Genomic DNA, 14,460 nt, shown 5'->3' on the forward strand with positions numbered 1-14,460 from the left:
CAAAATTTTATGTAATTTTGTTTGCAGGTACTTGCCTGCGGTAGTGGTGCACATTGGAATAACCTCGGCTCGGTAGCGTGGCACGCCGCTGAAGGAGCTAATAATAAATAGCACAGCTCATTGATTAAATGAAGTACGGCGCTGTAATTCATTTTTTTCATTTGAAAGGACCAAGGCTGCAATAATCCATGGTTGGTTAGTTGATTTGAGGGACGCACCAAACAGCAAGGTCATCAGTCCCATCGAATTAGGGAATGATGGGGAAGGAAGTCGGCCGTACCCTTCCATAGGAACCATCCCAGAATTTGACTGAAGCGATTTAGAGAAATCACGGAAGACTTAAATCAGGATGGAAGGACGCGGATTTGAACTGTCTTCCTCCCGAATGCGAGTCCTTTGTGCTAACCAATGCGCCACCTCGCTCGGTAATAATCCATGCTGAGTTGGTCCAAGTGTGCAATTCACCATCATGTGACACGTATTAGGTGGCGCAGAATCTTCAAGTGTGGCCAAACAAGTCTAGAAGTCTTATTAATGACGAAGTGGCGTTCAATCTCTCTAACGAACCAAGAACCGCAGGAGTCCGGCGTATCACAATCGAAGTGACAGTGGAATAAGTGAAAATCACTTGCGAAACGGTTGTTAGCGTCTTTCACAAAATTTTTAAGCAACTTTCGCCACTGACTGGATTACGCGACTGAACACAGCCAATCGTAAAGACCGCCTAACCTAGACAACAGCGGAAAATGTTGCAGCTGTGAGGCCAATCTAGAAGGTTGCTTTTACTGCGTAACTGCCATGGACGGGTTCTACGTGTATCAGTATGATCGCGAGACTAAGCAAAGGAAGCTGTGGAAGCACGTGTATTCAGCAGCGCCGATAAAAGGGAAGATCCATCATCGGGACCCATGATGTTTAGCCCGTTTTGGGAATGCAACGGTGCCGTGCTAACATTTTTATTGCTTACCTTAATGACAAATGCTTTACACAGAATCTGCAAATGACTGCTCCGAACTACAATCTGTAGATGTCCAGTACCTCAATGAAACTAGTTACAATGTACATAGTGTATGACATGAGACTGAAGGTGTTTTAGCAAGTCAGTTTTCTTAAGTTTCTCCCCTTGACAGTATGTGAAGCCTTGATAATTTTTGGTTCTGTACATCACATCAAGATGGCTAGTCAGGGCTGTTTTCTCATCAGGATCGCAATTTCTGGGAGGGGGGGGGGGGAGGAGAGAGAGAGAGAGAGAGAGAGAGAGAGAGAGAGAGAGAGAGAGAGAGCTTGAAATGCAAACTTAGAGGGGCTATTTTAAAATCCACGCAAAACACTGAATCCAGTAGCTGTGAAAACCTGTTCCTCATCCCTTTGAATCACTTTGCCCTCTAACGTAGTAGTGAAAGGTATTGGTACCGATAGCTCGAAGCAGAACGTTAGGAGGAAAGTGATGCGTGTATTCTCAGCCTGCTAACGGTTAGGGTTTTCCAGGCGTACCGCAGGCCTGGCGAAGTATTCATATCAGTTAGCAGCCAACGCGCTAGTGAAAGTTTTGTTTCCTGACGTGACATTCCGGACGCAACTGAGCAACCGCCTCGTCTGCTGAGCTGCCTGCTGTTGAGACTGCACGTTCCGCATATCAAATCTGAACTATTTAAAAGGTTACACATTCTTAACTGTTTGCTAAAGGGAGATGCGCTTAACCCAGCGAGTTCCCGATATTTTTATCCTATCATTTAGCACTTCGATAAGAATTTCTTACCTAAACACCGTAGTTTTGATATCGGTATACTGAATTAGGGGAATAAAACTTTGAACGCAGTTTGGGTCCTAACTGATCAGTTTTCGCTTTTGTGACTGCTAACGATTGTTGAGGAGACTGCTGCTATGTTAGTGCGTGGATTGTTTCCTAAGTATTTAAACAAAATATAGGGTGTTACAGTGCAGCTTTTATCTGACTAACATGAGATTTAAATCTTGGAAAATAATCTCTGGTCTACACTTTCCTAGTCAGCAGAACTGTAGTTGCCTCTTCGTTTGTGAACTTTCGCGATCTTCATGCATGGTTCTGGGTGCAATGATGGATTCAGTCTGCATCCAGCACGTACGTGTCTACACTCAGTTACTGGTAGCTATATTCTGCATTGACATTTCCTTTTTATCTTTTTGGTGAAAATTTTCAGTAACTCGCGCACATGGGACTTATCACCACCAAGTTCGTGACGACTTTTGCATCGTGTTAGATGCATTTCATGCACCTTTGTTTTGTAATCAACTTTTACATCAGTAACTTTCTCTTTGCTTCCGGTCTGATGTCTTCTATGCTGACTCTAACACTACCACTTAAATTTCTTAAGAAAGTAACTGCTGCTTTCAGACAAATGTATAGAGTCCGTATCAATTTATTCCAATTTGGTTTTGATTTACTCAGTTGTCTGATCATAACGATTAACAGCACGAAACCATTCCATATACTCAGACTCTGTAAGCTCATCACGTGGCTGCCAACTAACACTGCATATCGCTTTAGCACGGAACATTGAAAGAATTTATCACTGGTGCTTTCCCAGCAGGAAAGAACGAGTTCTGAAATATACAACATGGGTGCCGATTACGGCAACTAAAATCATCAGAAGTACTATTCTCAGACCGTGTTTCACAACAGACGAAACCAGTAAGAAATGCTTTTATTGAATGATGCAGAATATACCAAATTACACGGTAATTCAGAAAGTTCTATTATAAAATAGTTAAGTCTAAACAACTGTACACGAATTGACGACCAAAAATTTCTTTGAAGAAGTCATTTTCGTGCGGAGGCTTATTTTACCTTTAAATATTTACCGAAATTAATGACCCTTCGTAGTAAAATGACTTCCTTCAAGAAATTTACAGCCGCTGTGTATCCATAAAGATTGAATGCAGCTGGATAGGTACGTAATAAAGAGAAAATTGAAAGTTTGACATATGGCGTGCTGGGATGTTCGGGCGGTTAAATAAAGCAAGAAATGGAGAGACTGTAGTATGTACTAGAGAATGAACAATGTTTTGACTGATGCTAATGACCAGGGAACTTTCTAATTGGGTAGAGTAGCAAGAACTTTTTTTTGAGAGGAAATACCACTGAATATCCAAAAGTCAACGCTTAAAGGGTAGACGTGAAGTGAGATTTACAAATGGTTGAACTATTGAAAGCTTGTAACTACAAAAATATAGGTTGCTGGACACACATTCACAAGATCTGAGGAAGAATTATTACACTGAGGCTTTGCTCAAAGAACATGGGTGATGTCCCGCCAACTAATAATTTGATATTTCATTATTGAGAAACTAACACAAGCGGAATAGTTTCAAAAATTCTAGAAAGCGCTCACGATTATTTTTGGTGACTGCTGACACAGTTGGCAGGAAAGCGTCAAAATTTTCAAATTGAAACGTGATCCCAGACGTCGTCTGGAGCTAGGAAACGGTTTTGAGTGATATACAAAAGCTTCTGACAGCAAACGAAAGCTGCCGGGAAAACAAAACCTGAACGAAGAAAACTACATTTTCTTGTATAACTCAGTCGGCCCGCCCAGCAATACACAACATAGGCGAAATTAGTTTAGAAATATTGTGTCCTTTACCGAGGCGTCAAGCTTGGCGAATATGATACCTCATCTTCACCTCAGTAGAACCAGAAAATGAAGCTTTGCAACTGACTTTGTCGAGCAAGGTGGCTGAGCGGTAAAGGCTCTTGACTCACGCGAAGACGTTCGGCTCTGTCTTTTTATTCCAATTAATGTTCTACATGGTTCCAAACAGCTTACGGCGTTATCTATATCTACATCTGAATACGTACCCTGCAAGCTGCCACACGGCGCATGCGGCATAACATGTACCACAGCTAGTCTTGCACCCTCAAATGAAGCGACGGGAAGGAACTAGTGTCTATATGCTTCTGTACAGGACCTGATTTTTCTTTGCAGTTCACGTGTGTGATACGTGTTTGCGACAGTAGAATCGTTCTGCAGTCTTTCACTAATATTGGTTCTCTAAACTTTCTCAATAGTGCTTCGCGAAAATAACGTCTTCTATCAAGGGATAGTGAAGTGGCAGAACATTGCCTTAATAATCGCCTGTTTATCTAAACTACTGGTAACAGTTTTAGTAACAGACCTCAATGTCTCGATTTAATCTGACCTGGTGCGGACCCCAAACACACTAACAGTACCAAAGAGTGGTTAGAAGAACTCTGTATGCAGTCACCTTTGTAGGTGAGCTACATTTTTCGACACTTCTCCCAATAAACTGAAGTCCACCATTCGCCTTCCCGGCAACTGACTGTGAGAGTTCCATTTCATGCTAGTTTGTAACGTTACTCTTAGTTATTTTACAGACTTGACAAACGGCACTCTACTAGTACTGCGTTCCAAAATTACACGATGTGGGGACGATCCCTTTCAATAGGACAATTTCCAACCATACACCTTTAACAATCCTAGCTTGTGATCTATTTACGTCGACCGAACGTTAAAACCATCTTTTTCAGATGACTTGACACCTCTCCTGAATAAATCGACCTGATAAGCTTATCACTTTTTTGGCGCGCCTTAGTTCTGAGGCCGCTTTAGTTATCCGACAATATGCAGACGATAAGACTATCTCCTGGTGCGAGTACTACAGTATCGATTTCATGTAGTCTGGAATGTTATATGCCGATAAACAGGGTTAGAGCTGACCCAACTCCAGTTGTGCGGGGCGATTGCAGTGAGATTCCGTTCGGGTGCCTTAATACTCTTGTCTTTTTGATACAGTAAAAGTGAAGAAACGTAATTTGTGGGAGAGAATCCTGATGTGATGAACACAAAAACTCCAGAGATCCACTGTCATTGAACCTTTTTTCTAAGGAACGTGAGCCGAATCTACATTTTAGTATTCTTTAACTACCCTTCTTTGCCACTTCACGCTAAATAGGTGTCCAATTCTAAAGATTCTGCAGGTCCCTCCACATATGAGGACATACAGAAATTTATTAGAGTACTTCAAACTCAGGTGCAACGCTATGAAGATCGAAACCGAGGGCGATAAAAAGGAGAAACTCTAGAAATCCAGCGGAAAGGTAGGGTTTTTATTAATGAAAAGATACACAAATTACCACCCACAAATTGGCTGTATGGAGTTTCGGGAACATACAACCCAACTACTGAAAATCATACAGTGACGGAAGTACTCAATTGCACTGTTCTTCGTGACATTTAATTACTTGTTTCGACAGACAGATTCAAAAATTCATCAACATGGAATGTACCTAAGAGTTCTGTATTCTTTGTTTTTCAATTTGATGAGTCTGCCGAAGCGCGTAATTCACAGCTGATTTGGAAATATCAAGCGCGAGCTAGACACTTTCCATAGTGGAAGTGCACGAAGATTTCTCACTTCTTTGAAGACTTTCTATACTATAATTTTCAAAGCGTATCGCTCCTTGGACTGAGTCCTGCCCAGTACTCACGAACTATCGCCTTCCTCTGAAGAGCATTTAGTCGTAATTTGTAATGATTATGTAATATCTTAAAATTGTTTTGCGTGACAAGCTGTTTAGCCAGTTTCTACCATAACGTTAGGTATGAGTGTTATCACTCTGAACGGACAAAGCAAGGTCTTTCCTATTTCCTACCCACAGCCGACATTTGCACCCAGGAAATAATCGCTATCCGTTTCTCTTTCGGACCACCAATGTACCTTGACAATATACAACGAATTCATAAACAGGTTTCCAAATTGTAGACGTGGAGAAGCCACGTCCACGGACTAAACTGAGGTCTATTCCAGCCACGTAACGATCACGGTTGTTAAACAACTCAGTACGTACAAGGCGAGGTGAAGGACATGGGCTCTTCATTTTAACCTTACACTTAGCTTCTTTTTACTAACAGCTCGAATAGTTTAATCATAATTTACGCTTGTAACATTTTCTTCACTGAAGCTCTTTACTTCGATAGTTCTAATTTCCCATTTGCTTCAAACCACAGGTAACACTGATTACATATTGTCACATGATTTCATTACGCTGCAAATGATTTTGAACGCTTACCTTGTTGAAGAAGTCTTCAGCCGCCTGCGGCCCATTTTCGCCTGTAACAAAACCCGGTATCAATAAGAGATTCCTTATGTCTAAACACAAGTACTAACAAATTTTGAGTAATTTTGTTGATTAGTATAAGATTACGTTCAGTGTTCAATATACTAACAAAGAAATAAGACCGCCACAAATTACTGTACCAAATACTTCACAGAAAATAATTAGTGGAGAATATATACGACAGTTTTTTCTTTGATGTGAGAAACTAATTTCCTTATTGCATAGGCAAGTAATTTGTAAATATTCTCTACACATTTCATTTCATACACATTGTTTTACTTAAGCGGACATTAAATGTCCGACAGTTGAAATTGTTAGGTCAAATACTGACAAATGAAAGCTTATACCAGTGTTTTATGACACTTTAACCACAGAATTTGCAAAATATGACAAGAAAACTTTAGCAAGCGTGCCATTGACACCATTGTTTCCAGCATAAAGACGGCAAGCAAGCAGAATGTATAGCGTTCTGATGGACTGAAGAGAAGGACTAGATATTACCACTTTTGTATGCATTTGTCAGTGTTTCGTACAATGTGATCGAATATGACACTGAGCACTGAAGAAAGAGATTCGGAAGTTTATGTGGTTAATGCCACGGTCTGCAGATCTTTGACGTTTAAGGGGGTTTTACTTTCGAGTATGTTATTGGATTCTTGTGCACAGCTAGATATAATAGCAAATTACAAAGTTGGTACAAGTAACTTTCACCACACAATTTATATCGCCTGGGTCCATAATTTGTTTTTTCCACTTCTTACAACAGGGCTTCGCAACATACGTGCTCGCGAAGCAAGCTGTGAGCAGCAAGGCGCGAGCACGGAGCAGCGCGAGCACGCTACCCCCACTACCGGACCACAGGAAGAGTGGGGAAAGTCACGTGGGGGCACACAATAGCTGCCGCCAGTCAATGTAAATCCGCGGCCACCTGCAGGGATATCACACGAATTATTACTGCGACAAATGAAACAAAGGAGAATGTACACATGCCACTTAATTTTATTAGCTTAGTGTATGCCTCTACATTCGCATTAATTTGTGAACTATTACACAATAAAAGGTGTCGCTGAAGTGTGGGATTCTCGGTTATCTTGTACTTTTTGCCCTTTACAATTGCGTCTATGTTCGGAGTAATTGTTCTTGTGCATTTTAGGCACAGCGTGCAGTTTAAATTTCGATCAGACAATGCGTTTCTCAGGCGCGTCTTGTTACATTTCATTGCAGAGAACAGTTGTTCACAAACATACGTGGAACCGAACATTGATATTATTGTAGCCGCCAGTTTGTGCAAACGAGGAAATCTATCCTGAGGGAAGTGTCTGTAGAATTCCAAAATGTTTTTCTTGTTCTGAAATTTGTCTCTGTATTCTCTGTCACACTGCAGGTCAATAATTTCTTGCTGCAGCTGAGGACGAATCTCTTAAATATTCGCTGAATATGGAGGGAACAGATCAAAATCACTGTCTAGTGCTGTCAGATGTTGAAAGCGCTGATCAACTAAACTATGTGAATAACGTTCACAGTCTTTGTGAACATCTTGCATGGATGATAATTTAGGAAAATGATCTAGGTTTCCTGTTTCCACCTGACTCACCCAAAGTGTTAATTTCATTTTAAAAGCTCGTATTCGATCTATGAAATGAGTAATTAGCAGATCTTTACCTTGTAGTAAACTGTTCAAAGCATTCAGATGGCTAGTTAAATCTGCTTAGAACGCGAGATCACATTCAAACGTGCGCGCGCATTTCCCCTCCCTCCCTACTCCGCGACCTTGCACCTGCTCGCGAGCACGTGCCTGAGCAGACGCGAGTACTCGCGCTCAAAACCGGCCAGTTGTTAAGCCCTGTCTTACAACATCGTTTTGGTGCCGTGAATACGCGTAACGCGTAACGCTGCTTATGAGATCTTATAAAGCCAAGCTCTTACGATCTATACTAGGAACGTACTCTACAGAGCACCACTGCGGAAGTCTAACGACACTCGCAGTTAAGTTGTACCATTTAAATGATATGCCCCATACTTGAACCATGTGCACGTCCTTAAGATTCCTAAAATGAAATCCTACAACAGACCAAGATAATGTGAACTGCTCTGCCAGGACGAAAGCAGTAGGACTTAGAATCGAGCTAGTCGCCCCATATGTAATACTATACAAGTAGCTGGTAATGCGTGGCCTAATGAGCAAGATTAGCTATTCAAGTCCTGTCGAGCGCAAGTGATGGATGACGGGGGAGAAAATCTTATCCAGCGTCAAAATCGAATAGGCTATTTGCCTTTAGCTATTTCGAGACGAAACGAAAACAAATCTGAATGATCGGACGAAATTTGAAGGCAGTTTCTGCCAATTATTAGCACCTTAATCATCCTTGGTAGTACACAATTTTCCTGCCTTACTACGGAAGGCGGTAGAAACGGAAATGAATGACCCGTTATATAGTCTTACCCGTAACATGATTACGAACTGCGGACGTATATTTAAGGAAAATTCCCAGTACTAGAGAGGCAGATGTGTGGAACATCACCAAACTCCCAGCCTAGTTGTCCGTGCACCGAAAATAAATTTCTTCAACAGAAGCAATAAGAAATTTATCAACGAAACGTAAGATTCGCGGAAGGATCATTAGTTTTGTAATTCGCAATTAATGGACTGAAAGCCATTTAACAACAATTTTTGTAGATATTGAGAAAGCGTTTGACAATGAACGAATGGGAAGAAATAGGTGAGGTACTGAAGAGAGAGGATTAGGCTTCAGATACCAACTGATGTGGCACCTTTAAATCTGACTGCCGTTTTGGTGACCGCTAAATATAGGCACAGATTAGGAAATAGTCCATCGAGGAAGTACACTAACAAAGCTTTTTTGATGTGTAGATCGTCACATAACGGAAGAAAGGTTATCTTGGAAATTCTGAGGCCAAGTAGTCTGGAGATTTGACTAATAAAAAGAGAAAAGATCTGCATTATTGCTTCAGGCCTTCTACGTGTCCTCATTCTGGAAAATGTCTAACACTGATTTAGGGACGCTGCTGCATTATGATTTGTAATAAGGATACGGCTACCCGTCCACCACGTAACACTGACTGGTCGAATGCACGTCCGATTACAGTTCAAGCTGCCAACGCAGTTCTGCTATGACGTTGCTAATATGTCAGGAATAAAGTTCTCTGAACTTTTTGGACGAACTGTGTGGTTTAACGGCAGCCTATGGGACTGTTTCCGGAAAGACACGGAATTCAAACTACCTGCTCCGTCAGCCAATGGTGCATGTCTAAATCTGTATACTTCAGACGAAGATTTCCATTAAATTCATCCTGATTTTAATCTTAGCATTTCATGTCGACTGCTACTTTTAATAGTGGCACAACTCTTACTAATCAGTTCTCCTCTGACCTCTTACTACTGTCATAATTTGTTTAAATTATTGCGTATCATTGCACTATTGAAGACGGCTTGTGACAGCAATCCAGTTTTGCATGTTACTAGGGTCTTAGTATTATAAAATCAATGTATACCCGCAACTGATTCTGGTCTTACTACGGCATCTTTCGCTAACATTTTTATCAGTCTGCAATGTGATGTGATGCAATGCGCATTTTTCATGTTACTGTCATCCCTGAGCACTACCCAGTACCTAATTTACACGTGGTGTAAGGGGGAGCGTCTGATTAGTAATGGAAACTTACTCGGTCCCGTGTTCGAACCCCGCCACTGCTTGAATTAGGAATAAAATTCATGAGCAATGGCAGCCGAAAACTTCCGGCATTAGAAGCCACTCCCCTTCAGTCAACGGCCTTGTCAAAGAGGGCGGAGGAGCGGACAGAGGGTCAGGGCACTTGTGCTTGTGGCGCTGAACTGCCCCCAAAGGCGGAAGAATCAGCAATGATGAACGGCACGAGGATGCAGGACGCAATGGAAACCACTGCATTAAAGACAATGTGTATCCATAGGACATGTGGCCTGTAATTGGAAAGTGTTATGATCTCTCCATTGGCAAAAGATTCCGGACTAGTCCCCCTTAAGGATCTCTAGAAGATGACTGCCAAGGGAGCAGGTGACCATGAGCAAAAGGACTGAATAATCACAGAAAAGAACGTTCTGCGAGTCTAGGCGGGGATTGTCTGAAGTTTGAAAGTGGTAGGGAAACAAAAGTATGAGAAGGGGATATGATGGTAGACCGTTAACAGTTCAGTGATAGGGTTCTTATCAGGATCCACAGCAGACCAGCACCGACAGTAGTTCAGGTATACATGCTGATGTCGCAAGCAGAAGATGAGAAGTATAAGGATACTGAATGGGCAATTAAGTATGTAAAGGGAGTTTAACAGTCATGGGAGGGTTAGAATCCAATTGCAGGGGAGGAGTAGAAGGAAGGGTTAAGGGAGAATATGGGCTTGGTAGTAAGAAAAAGAGGAGGAGACAGTTGTGCAATGTATCTCAGATGGAAATAGGTAATACTCTGTCGGAGAACCACCACGTAGTTACTTCGATGGTTGAAATATCGGCAAGATGGAGGAAACGAATGTAAAGAAACCAAAATCCAAAACTTGACTTCTGCAGGAAGAAAGCATAAGGAACTTAAAGACAAAGCAGTTTCATATAGTTGAAACTAGAGAATATTGAAGAACTGGGAAGATTAAAAACAGAAATATTGAAAATAGCTAAAGTGGTACTAAGGAAAGCAAAGAATCGAACCGGGAAAGGATTCCGGAAATATGGAATACAAAAATAGCTCACAATATTCAAGAAAAACAAAATGCTTTCAACGCATTTACAAACACGAACAAATGAAGCATCGGTAATATACAGGGTGTTACAAAAAGGTACGGCCAAACTTTCAGGAAACATTCCTCACAAAAAAATGGCTCTGAGCACTATGGGACTCAACTGCTGTGGTCATAAGTCCCCTAGAACTTAGAACTACTTAAACCTAACTAACCTAAGGACATCACACACATCCATGCCCGAGGCAGGATTCGAACCTGCGACCGCAGTGGTCGTGCGGTTCCAGACTGTAGCGCCTTTAACCGCTCGGCCACTCTGGCCGGCAACATTCCTCACACACAAAGAAAAGATGTTATGTGGACATGTGTCCGGAAACGCTTAATTTCCATTGTAGAGCTCATTTTAGTTTCTTCCACCTACGCTCAATGGAGCACGTTATGATTTCATACGGGATACTCTACCGGTGCTGCTACAACATGTGCCTTTACAAGTACGACAACATGTGGTTCATGCACAATGGAGCTCCTGCACATTTCAGTCGAAGTGTTCGTACGCTTTCAACAGATTCGGTGACCGATGGATTGATAGAGGCGGACCAATTCCATGGCCTCCACGCTTTCCTGACCTCAACCCTCTTGACTTTCATTTATGGGGGCATTTGAAAGCTCTTGTCTACGCAACTCCGGTACCAAATGTAGAGACTCTTCGTGCTCGTATTGTTGACGGCTGTGATACAATACACCATTCTGCAGGGCTGCATCAGCGCATCAGGGATTCCATGCGACGGAGGGTGGATGCCTGTATCCTCGCTAACGGAGGACATTTTGAACATTTCCTGTAACAAAGCGTTTAAAGTCACGCTGGTACGTTCTGTTGCTGTGTGTTTCCATTCCATGATTAATGTGATTTGAAGAGAAGTAATAAAATGAGCTCTAAAATTGAAAGTAAGCGTTTCCGGACACATGTCCACATAACATTTTCTTTCTTTGTGTGTGAGGAATGTTTCCTGAAAGTTTGGCCGTACCTTTTTGTAACACCCTGCATAGACAGGAAAGGAATAAAGAATTTAATAAGAAGGTATTGTGGTGAATACTGGGAAAGATTCATCGCTAATGTTTAACATGACATTGGCGGAAGACAATACAACGTTTTAACTTGTGAAGCTTATTAATGAACTCAGCAGAATGCTGCAAACAATGTAATAACGGAAAAACAATGGATACACCATCACAGAAATTTATGGTGTGATGATAGTGAAGAATATTATCCTGTAAAAATTGGTAAAACTGCAGCTCAAATAGGCATAGAAGAATTAAAAGCCGCCTTAAATGTAACACAAAAGAGGAAGTCTACTGGCTAGATAACATTAACGCAAAGTGAAGTATGGTAGAGCAATATCAGAATTTTTCTTTCTCCATTTTTTTTTATATGTGCTTGAATGGGACACATCAAAACTTACTTGTATATTTAAAAAAGGCATTCATAAAGACAAGGTATTAAAGGGTGCTTGAATTTTTAACAAGAAATTATTGAAAACCGTTGGGAATTTTGTTTGGAAATGCGTTTTAACCGATTTTGAGTAAACCTTTGATAAGATAAAAAGACCATTTTGTGGAAAACACTGGAAATGAAAGGTTTCCTAAAACATCTTGATACCAGTGTCTGTATGTCAATACAAACAGTACGTGGAAGTATAGGATCGAAACTGTCACATTTCTAGAAAGGGTAATCACAGAAGTTGGAAAGAAAATCTTAGATACATGGAAAGCAATTGCAAAGAAACCACGGGTAACAGATAAAATATTTCAGCTGACTGACGAAAGAAGAACGTACAAAAATATTCTGGGAAATTTAGGAAGACAAAAAACATGTCACATAGGAATGAAATGAATAGGAAGCCCAGGAAGCTAAGGCGAAAAGACTACTTGAAAAATATGGAGAAATCTGAAAAGAAAGGACTGACTCACCGTACAGCAAAGTCAGAACAGCCCTCGCTGAAATTAAAAGCAAAGGAGGTAACAGAGTGCAATAGGAATTCCGCTGTTGAACGCAGAGGGGAGAGCAGATATGTGGAGAAAGCACAATGAAGGCCTCTATGATCGGTAGGACTCGTCTGATGACGTGGTAGGAAAAAAAACGAGTTGACAGGGAAGAGGTAGAGCATCCAGTATTAAAATCAGAATTTTAAAGAGCTTTGGGAGACTTGAGATCAAATAAGGCAGAAGCGATGGATAACATTCGATCGGAGTTTTTGGAATCATTGGAGGAAGTGACAAGAAGACTATTCTTCATGTTTGTAGAGTATGAGTTCGGCGACAGAGCATCAGACTTTCGGAAAAACGTCATTTGTACAACTCCGAAGATTGCAAGAGCTGATAAATGCGAGAATTATTTCACAATCAGCTTAACAGCCAATGCATGCAAGCTGCTGACAAGAATATACAGAAGACTGGAAAAGAAAATTGGGGATGTGTTAGGTAAGTGTAAGTTTGGCTTTGGGAAAGGTAAAGGCACCAGCGAGGCAGTTCTGACGTTGCGGTTGATAATGGAAGCAGGACTAAAAAAATCCAGACACTCGTAGGATTTGTCGAGCAGGAAAAGCTTTCAACGGTGTCAAACGATGCAAGATGTTCGAAATTCTGATAAAAACAGGGGTAAGCTATAGAGAAAGATGGGTGATTTACAACATATACAAGAGCCAAGAAGGAACAGAGTGAAAACCAAGAACGAAGTGCAGGGATTAAAAAGGGCTAAGAGATGGATGTAATATTTCGTCCCTACTGTTGAATTTATACATCGAAGGAGCAATGAGGGGAACCAAAAGAAGGTTCGAGAGTGGGATTAAAATTCAGGGTGAGAGGATATCGGTGATAAGATTCGCTGGTGACCTATCACCACGGAAAGTTGTGAATTACATGGTCTGCTGAATGCAATGAACAGTGAGTAGTACATATTATGGTTTGAGATTTAAAAAATACGAATGTAATGAAAAGCAGTAGTAATGAGAACAGCAGGAAACTTATAAACGGTGATCACTAAATAGGTGAAGTTAAGTATTGCTACTGCAGAGGTAGCTAACCCATGACGGAGAGAGCAAAGAGATAAAAAGCGGACTAGCACTGGCAAAAATGTCATTCTTGGCCAAGGGAAGCCTACTAGCACCGAACGTGGGTTTTAGTGTCAGGAATGAATTTTGAGAATGTACGTTTGGAAAAAATTTTACAGTAGTGAAAAATCGACTGGGAAACAGAATCAGAAGAGAATCTAAGCATTTGATACTAGTTATTACAGAGTAATGTTGAAAATTAGGTCGACTGATAAGCTAAGTAGTGTGGGCTTTCTCTGGAGAATTATCGAGGAGAGGAATTTATGGTAAACAAGACGTAGGGTATAGATGATAGAGCATATGCTAAGACATCCACGGTACAAGAGGGAGCTGTGGAGGATACAAACTGAAGACCGATTGGGATACATTCAGTTAACGGAGGACGTACATTGCAAGTGCTACTCACAGATGGAAAGGTTGGCACGAGAGAGGAATTCGCGGTGGGCATCGAACAAGAAGACATGACAAAAAGCTGGAGCCAGCCTAACTAATAGCATTAGTCAGTACCTGTTG

Source organism: Schistocerca americana, chromosome 2 (assembly GCF_021461395.2).
Source record: "Schistocerca americana isolate TAMUIC-IGC-003095 chromosome 2, iqSchAmer2.1, whole genome shotgun sequence".
NCBI classification, from domain to species: domain Eukaryota; kingdom Metazoa; phylum Arthropoda; class Insecta; order Orthoptera; family Acrididae; genus Schistocerca; species Schistocerca americana.